General features: G+C 41.6%; 1 long non-coding RNA gene across 1 annotated transcript in view; it reads left to right on the top strand.

Annotated features, from left to right (window-relative positions):
• Window positions 1-16,384, top strand: part of LOC138262247 (uncharacterized) — an 85,575-nt gene extending 69,191 nt beyond the window's left edge. The window contains exons 2-4 of the long non-coding RNA XR_011199219.1: window positions 2,130-2,239; window positions 10,938-11,034; window positions 14,737-16,384. This is a non-coding gene — a long non-coding RNA (uncharacterized lncRNA). The remainder of the gene's footprint in view (window positions 1-2,129; window positions 2,240-10,937; window positions 11,035-14,736) is intronic.
• Window positions 16,385-20,890: the final 4,506 nt, after the last annotated feature.

Here is a 20,890-nt window from a genome sequence, read left to right on the forward strand (position 1 = left end):
CGGCGCGACCGAGCCTTCTGTGTACGGCGCGAGGCCCCAGATTTTACTTGGGGCCTCGCTCTGCTTTCTGTTGCGTCCCTGTTTCCCTCTGACCCTCCTTACCTGTTCTTTTTTCTTCTTTGCTTTCTGAGGCATTTTTTTTGTCCTTTCTTTATGTCTTTCCCCCCTTCCCATGTTACCTTTTTCTTCCCAGCATTCCTTGTTCCCTATTTTCTATGGTTCCTGTTCTATTCTGTCCTATGTACTTCTTCCTTATCTAAGATGGTGTCTTTTCACTTCCTGTTGGTCATTTCCTGTTTCTTGGTATATAAGGGCTCTGTTTTCTCCCTTTCCTTGCGCTGCAACACTATCTGCTCTGATTGTGTCTTCGCTCCTGATTCTTAGCCTTCGGTTCTGAATCTTGTCAAATTCGTGTTTACCTGCATTTTTGTTTCTTTTTGATTCCTGGTTTTGTTCTTGTTTCAGGAATCCACTGTTTGGAGGTTTTTTCCCCTTTTAGGGGTTTTTGTCCTCTGGCACTATTTCTAAAGGGCACGGTCTGTTCTTGGCGGTTCCATTGCCTACAGCACCGTGGCTACTAGAAAGAGTCGCCCCTTTCTGGGCCAAAGCCGAACCTTCAAAACCCACGCCACTAGATCTGCGGTTTCCAGGCGCAAGCAGCACGTGAGTCGTGACAAAAACTTCAAAAGTTTAACTCAAAAACTACTTAACCAACCTTGATAATCTTGGTCTTAAAATTTATATAAAAATCTGAAGTATTTTTATAAATTGGTCTCAAGTTATTCCTTCGAATGTGTGAGATGTGTTAACATCAGGACAGTGCGCACTCTACACGTGACAAAAATGTAAAAACCTAGCCTTTATGCAAGAGCATAATTCATGCATTGTGTTTGTATGCAGTTTACTAACCTTTTGCATTGCAGACCTTAACCTTGAAAAACACTATTTATGGTGTTTGCAATAACTGTTCATTTGTAAGGTATTGCTGCAGACTGACTGAGTGTGTTAGGGTGTGGTCCCTTTCTAGGACCTTCTAGAAGCTTTCTCTGCAGCATGACTGGGTGTGGTTTTTGGACTGGGCCAGACTGAATATAAGGGAGCCAGCCCAGCTCCACATGCTCACTATTCAGAGGTCCCGGTGCAGAGCAGCAGCAATTTCCTGAGCTCCTGTTCCGGAGGCCTACCATGACGTTCCAGGTCTGCCCCGCATTATCTTGGTGATCCTTGATCAGGGTGGTAGGACGGAGGTCGGGCTGGGGTGGGCCCCCCATTCTAAAAGACTCTTGAGTTTTTGGGCCTACTCGTGAAACTTTCAGAGTACGCGAATCATTGCTCTGATGTAAATCTTGGTGTTTGGATCGGCAAAGGTTTTGTGCGATCATTTCTTGGCATTTGGATATTCTTTTTAGAATTTGCAGTGAGCGCAATTCATTTACCGCATGTACATCTTGGTATTCAGATCAGCAAAGGCTTGAGTGATCATTTCATTGCATTTATAGATTCTTGTTAGAATCGGCAGTGTGCGCGATTCATTTCCTGCATTTAAAACTTGGTGTTTAGATCGGCAACAGTGTGCGCGATCAGTTCATAAATATTTTGATGTGTAATGTTTGTTGAAGTACACACATTTATCCTGAGCCAGTGGGTTTCCTGTGAAGATGACAAATTCAGAATGTGACGGTCTTTGTGCACATTAATGGCCATATGTACGAACACTTTTTCCCATAGACACAGAATGGGTAAAAACCTTTGCTACATCTGGCCCTAAGTCCCTAGTACAATTCCATTTGTTTTCCAGGGAATGTTTCAGATTCTTTTGTCCTCATGTTGAAAAAGCAGTGTTGATTCTAAAACAGTATTCTAGAAAGTTCTTGTATTTTTAGACATTATGTGACATTTCATGAATAGTTAATATGAAAACATTGCATTAATCATTCTTGATTTGTTCCAGGTACCTAGAGCTCTTGAGATCTAGTTAAAGTCACTTCGTAGATAATCCAGGGTTACAGTAAGACAATGCTTAGAACCATAGTCTAATGAAAGTCAATGTGTTTATATTCTGATATTGACAGGTCTCCTTCCCAGCTGTTCCCTACCTAATCCCCTATTCCCCATTTGGACTCTCTTAGGCTCTGTGATTTTTCTACCAGAGTTTTGGAGCTCTCTTGTGGTGGACATGTTGGGAACGTGCACAGACCCCGAGGACCTGGTCTCCCTGACAAGATGCATGATTGATATTGTGAGTACAACAAAGGCTTTGCACTTCTGCAAGATTAGCCTAACTGCTCGACCAAGCTACCTCAACAATTAGAGCATTTGGTGATCTAATTTTTCCTCTGGAAACTGTGTTGTTGCCTGGACCCCTACACGGTGTGCCTAGTTTTGCACACTACATAGAGGGCCAGCCTCCTACATTTGCGGTGGGATCAAGACTTTGCATTTGCTGATACCACTCTGTCAATTTTGTGAGCACAGTGATAACTCTCCAAATTGTCTTTAGTTAATTATTTTTGATTTTTAATTGACAAAATATTTTTGCAAATTTTTAAAATAATTGTAAGGGCCCTGGTTAGGTGCTACAACTGTAGCAGAAAGTTTTTTACATTCCTTACTTTAGTTGGCCTATCCAAAAAGGGGATTCTAAATTTCTTAAATGGTCCCAACTTTAGTAAAGTAAAAATGTAAGAAGTAGAGTCCAGGACCCAGGAGTTTGACCGGGAACCTTATAAGGCATATAGTTATGACCAATTAAGGAGGCTCTGCAGGCTGTACCAAATTCGCACCGGTAAGAGCCCCAGTGCAGAGAAACCTAAGTTTCTGGTGGCCAGATATGAAAATGATAACTCCCCAGAAGGAGATGATGATGTATCTGTGGTGGGTGAAGATACTGTGGAAAATGGGGATGAGGATAGCTCCTCTTCCTCCAAAAGCTCTACAGCACCCACAGAAACAGACCTGGACATTGCCAGGCTGACCACGAGACTGGCCTTAGAGAGTCAGCTCTTGGAGATAGGGAAACAAAGAAATGAGTTGGGCTTAGGACCCATCTCTGGTGGTAGCATAAAAGTGCTGAATGAAAAAGCTTTCACCATCAAACTCCCGAAAGGAGTTGTCCATCCCTTCACTGATGGGCATAATATAGTGGAATGTTTTTCTGCCTTTGAAAGACCCTGCATTGGGTAGGAAATTGAAAAGTAACATTGGGGTACAATGATGTGAGAGCTATTCTCAGGAAAGTACAGGGATAGACCTCCTGTGATCTCATGAAGGGTACCCTGATTGAGGGCTTTGGATTTACAGCTGAAGAATACAGAATAATGTTTAGGGAGGCTTGAAAAACCCAGAGCACGTCCTGGGTAGACTTTGTGGACTATTCAGTAAAGAAGCTGGGTGGCTGGTTAGCTGGAAACAAGGTACAAGATTATGATGGACTGTATAACCTGTTCATGAAAGAGCATCTGCTTAGTAATTGTTTCAGTGATGGGCTACATCAACATCTGGTAGACCTGGGTCCACTTTCTTCTCAAGAATTGGGGAGGAAGGCAGACCACTGCGTCAAAACAAGGGTGACCAAAACTACCACTGCTGAGGGAGACCAAAAGAAAGAGGGCAGCCAGAAAGCCCCCCAAGGGAAAGATGGGAGCCAGGGTAAAAATAACAAAGAATTTTCTCAAGGCCTCCAAAAACCTGCACAGGAGGGTGGGCCCAGAGACTTCTCGCTGTCCAGGGGTAGGTATAAAGGGAGACACCTTGACCCCAGCAACTCTTGGTGCCAAGATTGCAAATCCAAAGGGAACCAAACTGGAGACTCTGACTGTAAAAACAAGAAAATGTGCCTCTAGTCAACCTGTAGTAAATGCAGCTGCCATTATCCAGATGGGGTCAGAGGTGTGGCATGACCATGTCAGTTTCCCCACAAAGACAACATTAGTCACTGAGGGTGGGGTAGAATTATCCTTTACTGCCTGGCCAAGTAATATGCAAAAATACAGGCAACACTCTTTGATTAATGGTGAAAAAATAGAAGCATTGAGGGACACAGGAGCTAGCATTACCATGGTAACTCAGCACCTGGTCCACTCAAATCAGTTTCTGCTAGGGAATCTTATCCTGTCGCCACTGCTGACAGTGAGACAAAGTTCCATCCCATGGCTATGGTAACCTTTGAATGGGGGGAGAGTAGTAGGGCAGAAATGAGTGGTTGTGTCCTCATCCATCCCTGTAGCTTGCCTGCTTGGTGATGACCTGGAGCATCGCCCCTGGGCTGAAGTAGAACTGAAGACCCATGTAGCAATGCTATGGATCCCTGAGTGGGCATGTGTCAAGACAAGGGCACAGAGCAAACTTCAGAGAGAAAAAGGAGAGCTGGATCCTGAAATACTGGACCAGCCTCCCTAGAGAAAAGGCAAGAAGACTGGCTGACCACCTTCAAAACAGATCACAAAACAGGACCTCTCTTCTCAGGAGGAGGAGTCACCCAGCTTAGAGGGAACTGAGCTTCAAGAAATTGGGCCTTACCACTCAGAGTTCATGGGCCCAGGAGAACCCTAGAGAGGAGATCTGTGGTAGAGGCAGAGAACCAGTCCCACTCTTGAAGGCCTGAGGCAGCAAACTGCACAGGAGGAGCTAGGAAGAGTCAGTGGTACCCACAGGGCTATTAAGAGGACGGGCTCCTGTACACTGAGACCAGAGCCCTAAAGCTTGGTGCAACCAGGAGGGGGTGGTAGTACCTCATAAGTTCAGAGAAATTCCCCTCACTTTAGCCAATTATATTTCCCTAGCAGGGCGTCTGGGCCAAAGTTAACCACTTTTATTGGACAGGAATGTCCCAAAATGTAAGTCTGTCCTGCCCCACCTGCCAGGCTAGTGGCAAAGCAGGTGGGCACTTAAAGCCCCCCTTAAATCCACTTCCAGTGGTTTGAAAGGGTAGGGGTCGACATTGTTGGCCCCTTTTACCCTCAAACAGCATCAGGAGACAGATATATGCTTGTGGTAGTGGACCATGCCACTAGGTATCCTGAGGCTGTACCCCTTAGAACCATTTCTGCACCTGCAGTTGTAAAAGCCCTCCTGGGTATCTTCACAAGGGTAGGGTTCCCTAAGGAGGTAGTATCAGACAGAGGGTCAAGTGTCATGTCTGCATACTTAAAACATGTGGCAGGAATGTGGAGTGACATATAAGTTCACGACTCCATGCCATCCACAAACCAATGGGTTGGTTGAAAGGTTTAACCAGACCCTAAAAGGCATGATTGGAGGACTCCCTGAAAAACTCAGACGTAGATGGGATGTCCTGCTTCCTTGGCTGCTGTTTGCCTACAGGGAAGTGCCACAAAAGCAAGTAGGTCTTTCTCCATTTGAACTTTTGTTTGGGCATCCTGTAAGGGACCACTAAGTCTTGTTATGGAAGGCTGGTAGAAGCCTCGCAAAGAGCCCAAACAGGGTATTGTCGAGTATGTGCTTCGCCTACCTTCCAGAATGGCTGAGTACATGGAAAAAGCCAGCAAACATCTTCAGGCCAGCCAGGAGTTCCAAAAGCCCTGGTATGACCAGAAAGCTGCTATGGTTGAGTTCTAACTAGGGCAGAAAATTTGGGTTTTGGAGCCAGTTGCTCCAAGGGCCATCTAGGACAAATGGTCTAGGTCCTATCCCATACTTGAGAGGAAAGGGGAGGTCATTTATTGAGTTAACCTTGGCAGTTGCAAAATCCCCAAAAGAATCATCCATGTCAACTGCATAAATCCCTTTTATGACAAAGCTGATGTGACCATGCTGATGGTTACAGATGAAGAACAGGGCAATGAGAGTGAGCCTCTCCCTGATCTCTCCAGCAATCAACAAGATGGTACTGTGGATGGAGTGGTCTTATCAGACACCCTCACAGGACAACAGCAAACTGCTTGCAGGCAAGCCCTCAACCAGTATGCTGAACTCTTCTCTCTGACCCCTGGAAAGACAAACTGGTGTGCCCATGATGTGGAAACTGGTGACAGCTTCCCTGTCAAAAACAAAATGTATAGACAGTAAGACTATGTCAGAGAGAGCATAGAGGAAGAAGTTAAAAAGATGCTGGATTTGGGTCTCATTGAACCCTCTGAGATTCCCTGAGCTGGCCAAGTAGTTTTAGTCCTCAAGCCTCACTCCAAAGGAGAGACAAAAGGAAATGAGGCTCTGTGTGGACTACAGAGGCCTTAACTCTGTGGCAAAGACAGATGCACACTCAATTCCAAGAGCTGATGAGCTCATAAACAGATTAGGGGAAGCCAAATATCTGAGAACCTTTGATTTAACATCTGGGTACTGGCAGATTGGTCTGGCCCCAGGAGCAAAAGCAAGGTCAGCATTTTCTACTCCTAGTGGGAATTATTAGTTCACTGTTAAACTCTTTGCACTAAAGAATGCACCTGCCACCTCCCAGAGGTTGGTGAACCAGGTCCTTGCTGGACTGGAAACCTTTAGTGCATATTACTTAGATAACATAGCTGTCTATAGATCCACCTGGCACGATCACCTGTTTCAACTTGGAAAGGTCCTTGAAGCTCTGCATAAGGCAGGCCTCATTATCAAGGCCAGTAAGTGCAAGATAGGGCAGGGGAAGTTGTTTACTTGGGCCACCTGGTTTGTGGAGGCCAAGTTTAACCCCTCCAACCCAAGATTCAGACTTTTCTGGCTTGGGAAGCTCCGACAACCGAGACACAAGTCAGGGCATTCCTTGGTTTGACTGGGTATTACAGGAGGTTTGTGAAGGATTATGGCACAATAGTTGCCCCCTCACAGAGCTCACCTCCAAGAAAATGTCGAAAAAGGATAACCTGACAGTGAGTTATCAAAAGGCCTTTGACACTCTGAAGGAAGATATGTGCTCTGCTTCAGTTCTACAAGCACCAGACTACTCCTCTTTCATTTGTGGGGGGGATAGTAGTGTGCAAAAGGGCCTCTTTCCGTAAAATTTGTTGTGATGCTTTGGCACAATAGGATATACCCTTAACTACCACCATAAGTCCCTAGTAAGTGGGTACCTATGTGCCCAGGGCATGGGGTACTATGGGAAGGCCCCTGAGGGCAGCGGCACTGAGTGTGCCACCCTCTAGGGCCATGCATCCAGACACACCTAGCACTGCCATGCAGGCTGAGTGTCCTTGTGCAAACCTAAAACACAAACTCGACATGGCACACTGCCTGTGTGCCTGTTCTCCATATGCTGCATTAAATATATGTAAGACACCCCTCTGCCGGGCCTTACAGCCCTAAGGCAGGGTGCTCCATATTATTTGTGAGGGCATAATTGCATGAGCAATATTGCCCCTACTTTTTCCTTGCTAAATAAGGGATATAGTGATCGAAGAGAGCAGCCATTTTAATACATGTGCTGGGCACTGGTCAACACAGGTTTCCCAGCTACATGATGGCCACTCTGAACCCTGGGTTCTTTGGTATCCACTCAGAATGATAAATCCAAACTAGTGCCAGTCTTGGATTTATCCCTAAATGTACCTTGGAGGTTCCCCCTGCAAAAGCTTTCTATCCTGGCATGGTTGTTGACTGGTATTATCCAGCTGCCACCTCTAGACAGCCAATATTCAAACCTTGGGGAAGAGCCCTGCCTCTCCGGTTTGTAAGACAATGCCCTTCCTGGGTGGAGAAGCTAACACCCCCTCCCTCCAGAATGTGCACTATCCTGGTGGTGAGCTTCAAAAGGCATATCACCCTTGAAACTCGACCCCAAGCCTGCTGCTAGCAGCAGCTGTCATCCCTCTTTTCAAACCCCCATGTTTGGCAGGAGCAAAGGCGGGAAACCTAACAAAGGGTAGAAGCAGCGGCCTCACCTTGCATTCAGCACCCCTAATGTGTTGCCTCTGAGGTGGACCCCATAGTTAATTTTCCTCCATCTTGAATGGAAGGAAAATAGCCAATTAGTTTTAGGGCAGTGATCCTTCTCACAGGAAGTGGTCACTGTAGTGGGTGTAGCCACCCAAAGGTAAGTGTCCCATTGGACACTACCAGGTTCCCCCCAAAATGCCCACTAAGTTCAGAATTTATTGGTCATTCATGGATCAAGAGATTAGATTTGAAAGGACAAAGAAGACCAGCACCAAAGAAGATGTAAAGCAAGAGAACTGTGGACCTGCTGCATCAAGAAAAAGGCCCCAAACCCTGCCTGTTGCATCCAGGACCTGACATCTCCAGCTGGCAGAGTGTGCCCACTGATGACCTCGACCAACCTGCTAAAGTGAAACCTGGTGACACAACCGTATGATTTTATATGCATTTTTAAAGTGACTGCCTATTGATTTCTGTGGTGCGTAATTACGCACAGAAAGACTGCATTTATTAAAACTTCAAAAATTCATAACTCTAAAGTACTTAACCAACCTTGATAATCTTGGTGTTAAAATTCATATAAAAATCAAAGTATTTTTATAAATTGGTCTTGAGTTATTCCTTCGAATGTGTGAGATGTATGATTGATACTGTGAGTAAAACAAATGCTCCAAGCAAGGAAGGAGAAACACTTCTCCAAGGTTAGCCTAATTGCTCGACCAAGCTATCTCAAAAATTAGAGCATTAGGTGATATAGTTTTTGCCTCTGGAAACCAATGTGTGGTTGCCTGGACCCCCTACAGAGTGTGCCTAGTTTAGTTTTCTACATTACATAGAGGGCCATCCTCCTACAGAGGGGTGCTGGGAGGCAGTGGGTAGGGCTAGGCGGGAGGCAGAGGCAGGAAATTGGGAGGAAGGCGGGAGTGGCAATGGGGAAAAAGAATAAACAGTGAAAAAAGCGAGGCAAAAGCAGGAGAAAATGCTCAGTTCAACGAAAAGAAAGGAGAAAGCTGTAAAAACGAGGCAGAAAGAAGGATAAAGCACTCAGAAAAACATGGGAAAAGAAGGAGAAAGCAGTAAAAACGAGGGAAACAGAAAGATAAAGCACTCAAAAACAGGGAAGAGAGAAGAAAGCAGTAAAAATGAGGTAAAAAGCAGAAGGTGCTCAGAAAAAACGAGAAAGTACTCAGAAAAACGGGGGTGAGGAGGAGAAAGCAGTAAAACGAGGCAGAAAGCAGGATAGCGCGATGGAGAGGTACAGCATGGGAGAGCTGGGCCTGGGACCTGTTACTTGTCAATCCTTTTGACATACGCCCTGGACCTTAATTGCTTATGTACCACGGACAGCCTTTCTATAACAGCGAGAAACGATTTTTTGATCTTTGACTCTGTGGCCGGCACGGGTAAGCAGTCAAGGCTTTTTCTTGAAGGGTGATTTAAAAACTCAAATTCAGGGGTCATATACACAGCAAACAATTTCAGTGTCCTCTCAGTTCCAAAATGTGCCAACTTTTAGCTAAAAGATTTAAATCCAAAAAGGTAACAAGGTGCATCTCTCTTCTTTGCAGATCTGGCTCAATTCTAAATGTACCCATCAAATACAGCAAAGGACAATACCTGCATGTTGATATTTGCTCATTCAGCTTATGCGCTGCATGCCCGGCCCACACAAGCAATATGACATGGTTCTGTAACATATTATGCTCATTTTACTTGTTTAAATGTGTCCTTCATGGCACCAGAGGCAGTCAGTTTGCACCCTACTTGGTCGAGCTATTTCTACTTTGAGCATCAGACTTGGTAATACTTGAGGTTATTGCATTTGTTGGAGGAAGGGGCTACAATGTAAGTGAATATCTACTGACCTAATCCAGGTGTGGCTGACAGGTCTGCAGGGCCAATGTAGGGGGACTGTCTCCAGGTTTGCATACATGCCAGCATTTTAGAACAGGAAAGTGGGAGATTTTGAAAATAAAATCAGGGAATGGATTTTCTCCATTGACTCGTTTTGAAGCAGGGGGAATTTTAGGGGGGAGGCAGGTAAAGTAGACCTCTTTTTGGCTTAGAAAATCAGGAGTTTCCCGTCTGAATTGGGTCTGTTGGCATGTATTTACCTGATGCAACGTTTGTTTTGTGGTTGAGGGCAGGTAGGCGGCGATAAGAGCGTGGAGGGGCCCTTTGCAAGTTCAAATATTGTTGTTAGCAATAGTATGACATACAGCCATAACAGAGACTATTGTTTTCACTTACTTATTAATACCTCAGCAAAAGTGGTGTCTACTTGAGGTGTTTTTCTTTGCCAAGTGATGAATATTGAAAATGAAGTGAAAATTCATAGTACAGCTTAGCTTAATAGCTAATCCATTCAGTTGTACATAATGTATTTAAACATTTTTAAATTGTCAGTGTCTACAACGTGGTCAGTAACTATAGATGTGTGTGTGTGTGTGTACACACACATTCACTGAAAAAAACAAAGTTTAAAGTAATGTTATAGTTAGAAATTTTAATAATATATTACTTTACATTAAAAAAAACTAGAAATTCACTGAAAAAAACAAAGGTTATAGTGACATTATAGTTAGGTGAACATTTTAGTGATAACGAAGCATTTTAAATAAAAAAAAACCTCAAAAACCACTGATACTCACCAGTTATAGTTATCTCTAGTAACTGTAGCCCATGCCCTAAAGTAAAGCTATAGCTCGTGACCACTGAACCATGCAGCTCGTGTTGTGCTCCTCCACTGTGGGCTAGGTATACTTAGGCTGATGTAAAGAATGTCATCAGGACTAAGAGGGGGGTAGGTTGAAAGCAAGGATGTTGGAATCCCTCCATGACTCTTCTGTCACTAGTACAGTCTCCATCTCTGACAGGTGAAGTACATGATGGGAGGCTGACTGTGCCCATAGCTTTCAGGGAAAAATGTAGAAAGCAGATGAAGGAGCAATATCATTTGTAGGAAAGAATGTTCATGGCAAAGAGCTATTTTTAGAGTGGGGGTGGAGGGAGGGATAGGATTAGTCAGGCAATAGATGTATTGGCCTGTAAAATGCCCTTTTGTAGAGCTTTTTAATAGTCAGTGTGTTCTTTATCTTTCCTTCTTTCACAACCAGAGAAAACTAAGGAAGACGAGAATACCTCCACAGCCCGGACCCAGGCTCCCTGACAACAACGGCGCCAGTGCTGCAGCATCCATACCTGCTGGTGATGGTAAGTCATGTTTGTTATTTCTTACTGTTACCAATTCTCACCTAGTATACATTATGGCCTTCTGTATTCTCTAGTTTTCCCAGCACGTCCTTGCATCCTTCAGTACCCATTAGCCGTACATGTGTGCTTATGTTTATTTTATATTCTCTCTGTTTCCAAAGGTGACGTCCTCCTGCCTGTAGCTTTCTCCCCTGTTTTTTGTTACTGTGGCAGATGCCTTTACTTCACCCCTCTTTACATAGCTCCTTTGCATTCCCTTCTCCTCTTGAATCCATTGTATCTCTGATCCTTTCCTAGCCATTTCCCTCCATTATTTAAATATGTTTTATACCATTGAATTGTTGGCTAATTGATTTTAAAATGTCAAGTATACCTTTTAAAGTGACACTTTGACAAGCAGTAATTTCATGTGTTAGGCATTCTGTTTTTTAACTCGTGCAGATTTTGTGGTTGGTACTACTGATAATCCAAGTATATGACATTTTAGTCTGACTAGAAGCTTAACCACTACAGGCTGTGGAGGAGGACAAGGAGGACCATCCTGCTGTAGAGGCAGGGGTGTAGCTTCATGGAGGGGGGAGTGATTGGGGTGTTACAACCCCCCAATAGATATATTTTCTGGGAAGTAGTTTAGTACCAGTGCTTTCAGTCGGATAGGGTGAGTCGTCTGTTGGACTTTACCAGGAATTATTACATACACACAGACAAAAACGCGCACACACTTTCTCCCTTTCTGTTTTGACAGTTTTAAAAAATGTTGGTTAGTTTACAACATATTGTGTTTTCCCAATGCTTACTACCCTAACAAACTGCATTCCTATCCCTTTTCACTGCCCTAAAGTCCTTTTCAAGCACCCTGCTTGTCTATAATTTATTGTAGCATTATATGCCAGAGTGATTGTTGGAAAACATAAAGCTCCCCACTTCCCCTACCCCTCTTCTAGTCTTACAGACCAAGGTACGCCCTTGCCAGATACCAATTCTTTTTAAATTACCCACCTTCCTATGTTTCTGTTTCAGCTTCTCTTCCATTGAAAGTATTTGGGTAATTGGGAAAAAAATTGTGCGTTGACTAGCACCCATTCATACCCCGACATTCCCATTCAGTCCAGACCAGCCTATAATCTCATCCCAGGCTGTGAAACATTTCTTCCACAGATGTCTTCTTCTTATGGCTTCCTCTACAGTATTCCGATTTTCTAACTTTCATTAACTATGCAACTACTGGTGATATGACAATGACCCAACCTCTCCACAGCCAAACCTAAACCTACCACAAACCTTGACATTTTATTAGACCATACTTTACCAAACACTCACTTTCTCTGTAGCCAAGGACTAAAATATTGTGGTACATTTAATGAATTTGGGGTGGAGGGTCGTATAGTGGGACTCAGGTGGGAGTAGGATAAGAGCAGAGCAATTGGAATTAATATGACATGGCATTAGTTTCCGGGAAAAAAATGCTGCTCTGTCGGGTTGGTTCAGGCCCAGCTTATGCTAAACAATTTATTTGTGTGTGTGTGTGTGTGTGTGTCTGTGTATGTATATATATATATATATCACTGAAAAAAACAAAGGTTACAGTTATGTTATAGTTAGGAATTAGAATTAAAGAATGTTAGAAAAAAACAGAGGATACAGGGACGTTATAGTTAGGCCCACATTTTAAATGTACAAAACCATAGAAATTCAGCAGTTATAGTTACCTCACCTCACTATAACTTACACCCCTCACTGTGCACTGTTTATGAGCTCGCATATTGCATCACTCATGACATGGTCAGTGACATCTCTGATATCTCAAATGACATCACTGATGACATCGTCCTGTGAGTAAAACTATGTGAGACTTACAGATATACAATAAGCTACTGCAAAAGTTAAATTACTACTTGTTCTATACCACTACGTGATACTAATTCTTACCTATGTAATCTGAGTGGCTGTATGAATGTGTGAGTGGCTATATGGGTGTGTGACTGGATTTGTGAGCGGGTGTATGCTTGTGTAAGTGGTTTTGTGAGTGGCTTTGTAGGTTTGTCAGTGGGTATGTCAGTGCCTGTATAGGTGGGTGAATGGGTGTTTTAGTGTTGTTTTTTTAGGTTTGTCATTTGCTGTTTGAGTGGTTGTATGATTGTGTGTGTGTATTTGTGGTCTGCTTTTTGGCTGTGGTAGAGTTTATATGGATGTGTGAATGGGTGTGTGAGTTGTATATTGGTGTGTGAGGGGATGCTGAAGCAGCTGTGTCAATGTGTGAGTGAGACTTTGAGAGCCAGTATAGTATGTGACTGAGTGTGTGAGTGGATATGTGGGTATGGTAGTGGGTGTGTGATTCTGTATGGGTGTGTAACTGGGTGTGTGAGTGATTGGATGAGTGTGTGACTCGGTGTGAGAGTGGTTGTATATGTTTGCAAGTGGGTTTTTAAGTGGATGTGTTGGTGTTTGAGTGGGTGTCTGAGTTTGTGAATGTGTGAGTGAGTGTTTGATGGGTATGTGAGTAGTTGTATGGGTATGTAAGTGGGTGAGAGTGGTTGTGTGTTTTTGAGTAGTTGCATGGGTGTATGGCTAGGTATGTGAATGGGCATGTGGGTGTATGATTGGTTCTGTGCATGTGTTATCAGTGTCATTTGAGATGTTATCAGTGGTGTCATCAATGATGTCACTGACCATGTCATGAGTGATGTAATATGTGAGGTCACAGAACAGTGCATTGAGGGGGCATAAGTTATAGTTAGGTGAGGTAACTCAAACTCATGAATTTCTATGGTTTGTACATTTAAAATGGGAGCCTAACTACAATATCACCAAAACCTTTGGTTTTTCAGTGCATTTCTAAGGTTTTTTTTTAATTCTGTTTCCTAACTCTACCATCCCTGTATCCTTTATTGTTTTCAGTGAATTTCTAGTTTTTTTTTTTTTTTAATTTTTTTTTAACTAAATATAGCTTGTCTATAGCCTTTGGTTTATTCAGTGAATTTTTATTGATTTATTTTTTACTGTTTTATTTCCGTCAAATGTATGTTTTTTTCTAGAAAATGTCTGAAGGTAATTTATAGTACAAGTGTAGTACTGTTTCATTGTGAATGTTAATGTAATTTTTGGTTTATTTTTTAAGTTGTAAAATATTTTATCAAATAAATATATTTTTTATACATTTAAAACATTTTCAATCTCAAATATTTTCTAAGAAAAATATGTAATCTTTTTGTAAAACGATAAAACATTTTTTTATTTTTGTAAATTTTTTTTTAACCCTGGATACTCTGCAGATCCGAAAAGTAAGTCAGGACTTCAACAACTCTATGGTTTCTCATTCCGATCACGTGATCAGAACGAATCTGCAAATTAGGATTTGCAGATTCATCAAAAATGTTAAAAAAAAATTAAGCATACCCATGCTTCTAAATTCATTGACATCAGTGTGAACATATTTATAAGTATGTATATGGAACCATATATATGATTTTGTTGGTAATTTACGTTTTTTTAGAATCTGCACATCTACGGACTAGGGGCTATGTGTACGAACACATTTTTTCATAGACACAGAATGGGTAAAACCCTTTGATACATCTGGACCTAGATCCGCGAATTTGCGCAATGACACACTGAAATCATTCCTTCTGATTGGCCACCTTAGGAGCACACCAAGATTTTAAATAACCTATACCCACATTCTGTTTCTTTATTCCTATGCAGAGAAGAAGACAGAAAGCTCCATCTCTCCTTTTTCTACTGTGCTGAAGAGGAATTTGCTCTAATGATGGCAGCTGAAATGACATCCAGGGAGTGTGAGGATCCAGTGATTGTGGAGGAAGAATAACAGGGTTTGCCTCTTTCCAAAAATAGAAAGTGAGGTTTGGAGGAATTTTACAGTCCCATCGGGGGAAAAAAAGGTACAACGCGATTTGTGCAGAGCACCATCTGTGGCAAACAGCTGTCCCAAAGCACCAGCAAAAAATATTTGCACCATATGGAAGCACACGAAATGATCGATGAGAGAAAATAGAACATGATGGTTTGTGAGGAGTCTGCTGGCGCCGGACCATCTATATCATCTGCACCTTTGCCTGTGCCCTCCGCCTCAGACACTATTACAATTTAAGCTGTCTGTAATAATTTGGCACATATGTCTACCCACTGTTTGAATTGCAGCATGCCAATGGGTTTGAACACTAATTCGGTGGCTCAATACCTTGATGCTTTTCATAGCCATTGGTAATAAAAAAAAATTGCATCCAAATTTCTAATTCATGTTTTCCGGTTTTGGAGCCTGTTGCCTTTTATTATTCACCTTGTATTGGTTTGTACCTTGCTTTTCTGTTCTAAAAAAAAAAGCCCAAAAAGTTTTAAACTGGCTATATTTAAATAGATATATAGATATTTTATATATATATATATATATTATTCACACCCACCCACGCATGTGTTTAAATGCTTGACAGTTCCCTTAGATGTTTATCGGTGTGTGAGGCTGTCTCAGTGTTTCGCTGACTGTGTTATTGTCTCTATCAATATGTTATTGCCTGGGTGTGTTAGTGTCTGCATCAGTGTGTGCCTGGGTGTCTTATTGCAAGCATTAGTCAATTAGTGTATGGCTGGCTGTGCCAGTGTCTTCATCAGTGTATGCCTGGGTGTGTTAGTAGCAGCATTAGTGTTTGACTGGGTATGTCAGTATCTCCATCGGTATGTGCCTGGGTGTTTAAGTAGCTGTATTAGTGTTTGGCTGGGTATGTCAGTCAAACAATAATGCATCCAATACCACACTGAGCCACTCACTCATGCATATGCTGAAACACCCAGGCATACACTCATACAACCAATCACACACCCAGGCAGACACAGATACAGAAACTGACACACCCATGCACACACCACTAAAGGCAGTATCAGACACACATCAATGCCGACACTGAGACAGGCAGTCAAACACCAATGCATCCACTGACATACCCAGGCACACACTGATACATACAGTGACACACAGGCATACACCAATGAAGACATTGAGATATCCAGCCAAACACTAATGCATCCAATAGCACACCCAGGAACACACTGACACACCCAGGCACATACTAATGCAGACAATGACACACCCAGCCCAACACAGTAAAGCGTCCAGATGTAACAGTACTCCTTCATGAAATCTAAAAGTGAAAGTAGTATATGTTTTTCCAGAAATAGATTTGTCCCTTCTTAATGTTTATAATTTGTTTCCGATTTTGTGCCATCTGAACTGCATCACTGTAGCATAATGATACGTTACTTGCCACTTCTTTGTATACTTAAAGTTGACATAAGATCTGATCGACAGTTTGTGCAGGTATTGTTTTGTGTAGCTTCTTTAAACAATCTGTCAAAAATTTCAGCGTTGCACTCATGTAGCTTAAGTAAATAAATAGCTCTGAATCTATTTCTGTACTTGATGTCAATGTACAATCTTCACACTCATGGTTCCATGAATAACTAAGTCCAAATAACTCCAAATAGGTACTTACTCTTCTTCTAAAATACCAAACATCACCATTAGAAATTCCTGTGCATCTTCTTGAATGTTTCGTCTAAGCTGTACAGATGCACTGCAGACATCCACAAGGTCTCGAATGTGTGATGCACAATATGTTTTAGTTATAGCACTGGACAGCCGTTGCAACAAACCGACAGTGCAGAACACAACATCTTCTGTTTTTTTATGTTCAATTGTATGAACAGCTTGAGGTAATGTAAAGACCACATTGAGAACCACATTGGCATAGCAGTTGACACCAGAGGGGTTTGACAACTAGAAACCAACATCCCACAATGTCAATTTTCTTTTCTCAACAACTTCCTTGTTCTCTTTCTTGTCCTTCTTTTCAATAGCATCACTACAATACTTGAACTCTTTCACACAACTTGGACTGGTATTTACTTTGCTGTCATCAAATTCAATACAATACAAACCAGACAATTATCTCACTCGAGATAAGGCTACATAAGTCATACCATCCATAAACACAGTACTACCAGTATTAATAATGCTGCATCTACACTTAAACCTTGAGATTTATGAATACTCATAGCGTATGCTAGAGAAACTGCTTCAGCCAAACCAACAAGCCTTTAACATGCAAAAAAAAGTACAATGGACCTTCCAGTCTGCATTACGCCATCAACCTGATCAAATTTTTTTCTAGGTATTTGACCTAATTCCTATTAAGAAGGCAAGCAAAATCAATCACTTTACACATAGCACCATTAATAATCCTTGCTCAACTTTTGAATTTCGCCACAAAATTACTCTAATGTTCCCGCAAGTACATTTCTCTAATGCTGCAGTTCTGGAAACATATTTTTCCAATTAATCTAGTTTCGCTTGTAGTTTTTCAGTTAGGAATACTGTTACCCCCGGTGTTTCATTTTGTCTATTGCTATAAGTAGCACAATTCCTTCTTTCTCAAATTTTAGCAGTTCTTCATTGAAACAGGCACACTCCTCAAGTGTAGGCATTAGGTATGCAATTAATTTTCCTTCTTGAATAAAAGTGAATATTAGCTCTGTTGCTGTCTTCTTCATAGGAAACACTTTCTTAATAAGTAGCCTTACTAAGTGACATTTCCCCTATTTTGAGAGAATATATACTTTAATATCTTCGAGAGTATTTGCATAGTCAATATCAGATGATTGTTGCATATTCGTAAGTAGTTCTTTGTATTTGAAGTTTAACCAAATATTTACGTTTCCAGTACTTCCCAAGGAATTTCGAGTCTCATCATGGATCAGTGTTTTGAACACAAGCCATCCTATGACCGATGTAAGGTGTACTAGATCACTGAACACAATCAAGTGTTTTCTTCCAAATAGCACATTGTAGTCTGAATCTTTTGCATTCTTAACTGTACAAAGGCAAGCATTATGTTTGAGACCATGCTCACCTCATCAATGATTACAACTGTTAACTTTTTCAGTGCTCTACAGACTTCATGACAAGCTTCACCAAATAACTTTTGGTATATCAGTTTGTGGTCATGTTTCTCAGGCAGCATGAGAAGTTGATGTAAAGTAATTACTCTAATGTTGTGTGCAACTAATCCAGTGGGTGCTGTTACTACACGCAACAAATTGCACTCTGTAGCCTTCTGTTGAAAAGCAGTGAGAACTTGTATTAAAAAGCTTTTATCAGTGCCAGCTTGACCGCCGACATACAACAGTATTGGCTTAAATGATGCACATGCACACTTTACTTCTCATGATGGAATCCATGGTCACCTCTGTCTTTCACCTCCATACATATTTATTTTTGCTTGTCATTTAGCTGTCCAACTAACTCTTCCAAATCAACACTTTCCTGTCTTGCTTGTTGCATTGCAGTCTCCACTTCATTCATTGCAATGGCTGCTTCATTTTCAGTGATTGGCTGTCCAAGGGGATATTGACTTAGAGGATCTGAACTTTGCCTGCTTTGTGAACTGTCTTTAGCTATCTCTGCTGTGGTTGTTTCTTCCTATTCAGTCTTATCATTTAACATTTTCAAATAGTTAGGAAATACTGAACACTCAATGGTATCCTTTACAGCATTGAAGCAGTTCTCGTAGCAGTCAAAGTCTCTGAGTACTTCTGATTCAGAATGCCAAGACTTAAACAGTTGTAGAATTGCCAAATAGAAAAAGTATTTTTAAATAAAAATATCTCTTTTTTTTTTTTAGCAGTTTGGCAAATACGTTTTCGTTGGTTTTGAATTAGACTGCCTTTTGTGTGCCGTACCAAACAACCATCGCAACCAGATACTGCAAATTTACCTTAATCTACAATTTCTGTCGCATTGTTTCTCTGTCTTTAGTGTAGAAGTACTTCATAAGGACTAACATTTTCAAGAGGTGGACTCGTTTCAGGATAGTAAGTGTTTAACATAATTGTTTTGACCATATCTGTACTTTCTGGGTCAAACTCTGCTAGGCTCTGAATTTCTGGAAAAGACTTCTATTTCGCATGTGTGCCACGACGAGACTTACCCAGACAATTCCTCTTGCCTTTGAGTATAAGCTAGCTGAGCTTAATCAGCGGTAGCACTTAAAGGATCTGATTTCTGTGTGTGAAAGCATACTCAAACTGAAGCTATACAATTTCTTGATAAGCAAAAACAGACCACAGCACACAGTAAACAACAGTACAACACAAGTCTTTACAGTCCGTAATGTATGGTTTCTGTCGGATAGATAAAGAGAACAGGCACGTCAGCGTTCACACCTTTTCTTGAAATATGATCTCTTTATTGTAGGTGAAGTTACATTCAGTAAAAAGAGAGCATCACTCAAAACACAGCCAACACGTGTTTCGTCACACTGGTGACTTTTTCAAGGCTTAAGACAATAAGTTGAATACTTGCTGAGTGGGGTGGTTGCCGGTCAGGCAGGTTTTGACGTGGCTTCTTTACGGGCAGCCTCTTTTCTACTACATCATAAACGTTCTTCCATTGCACTTAAAAAGTGATCAGTCTCACTACCGCGTTGATCCAAGACAGCAACATCAAATTACTCAAAAGGTCCAATAAAGAGACATCAAGATCGAACAGATGGAAACATCATTGATCAAGTCCACCCTGACACCAAGGTCTTCCCGTTCTTTCAGATCTGGGATCCCGACTGACAGGCAAAGTGAAGGCTACTGGAACCTATACAATTTCTTGGTTAGAGACTTTTCAGCAAAAATCTCCTCCCACATGTCCTTCAGCTCGATCTTCTCTGCTTTTGTTATGTATGTAGTCACATAACGTGCAACAGCAATGGAGTTATCTGCAACAAATTGAATATCCATATTGGCATTCCACATTTTGACAATTACTGGAGTGTAGTCGTTAATAAGTGTTTTCTGTGTTTTTCAGGTAAGTATATTTCTTACTGCAGAAAAAAAAACATTTCACTGTTCCTTTGTAAATTACAGGTCTTGGAAATCCAAAACAACACTTTTTGTAAAATTTTCCTTTATCTCTGTATTTCCGCACCCAGTATTTCCCACATTTGTGTGTTTGAAAGCAAATAACTTGATGTTTCAAGTAATTTTCATCAGTCTTTTGGGATATCACGTCGCATACTGTTCTATGAAAGAAAGTACACACTCATCTGCGTCTTTTCCAAAATCTTGTGCATATTTTACACATAAAAGGATATGAATATGAGGAGCACCTCTTGCTTGGTACTCTTTACGCCAAAATAAACCAGTAACTTCTCTAAGAAGTGGATTTTTTTGTTGCAGCTAAAGGATCTCATGACTTGAAATCTGTGGTTAAAATATCTGCAAATATTTGCAGGATCCAAAGAGCAAAGTTCTCCGGGTGTCTTCAAATTGATATCCTTAATGTTAGAGTTTGCTTCTCTCAAAAACTCAAGTAAGTCATCCCATGCATACTCTGCACACCTGGGGGGTCACAAACAAAGTAGGTGCTCCTGTCTTTCGCACCATACATCTTAGTTTTCCATGATGACAATACCAGTACTCTTTGGTCCCACGTAGGCATGCCATCAAATTTATCAACTACTTTTTATCCTTTCCATGAATTTTGTCAACAGTCTTTTGCAGACAGATTTTGTATATTAACTCACGTCTTAAGTTTGTGGTTAACAGCATGTGAAAGTCAAGACAAATTACTTTCAAATAATAGATGGAATATATATGGAATACTTTGACGGACGAAATCGAGCGTCCTCTGAATGTAATCTGGTTGACCTGTATTCAGCTGCTGGTATTTGCACTAGGCGGTCATCATACGTCCCTCCCACTCCAGTTGGAAATAGTTGTGGAAAACAGCGAGCCTCAAAACCTTTCTCTGACACACTCATTGGAGCTCCGTTTGGCTGTTTCTTTTGCTACAGAT

Source organism: Pleurodeles waltl, chromosome 10 (assembly GCF_031143425.1).
Source record: "Pleurodeles waltl isolate 20211129_DDA chromosome 10, aPleWal1.hap1.20221129, whole genome shotgun sequence".
NCBI lineage: Eukaryota > Metazoa > Chordata > Amphibia > Caudata > Salamandridae > Pleurodeles > Pleurodeles waltl.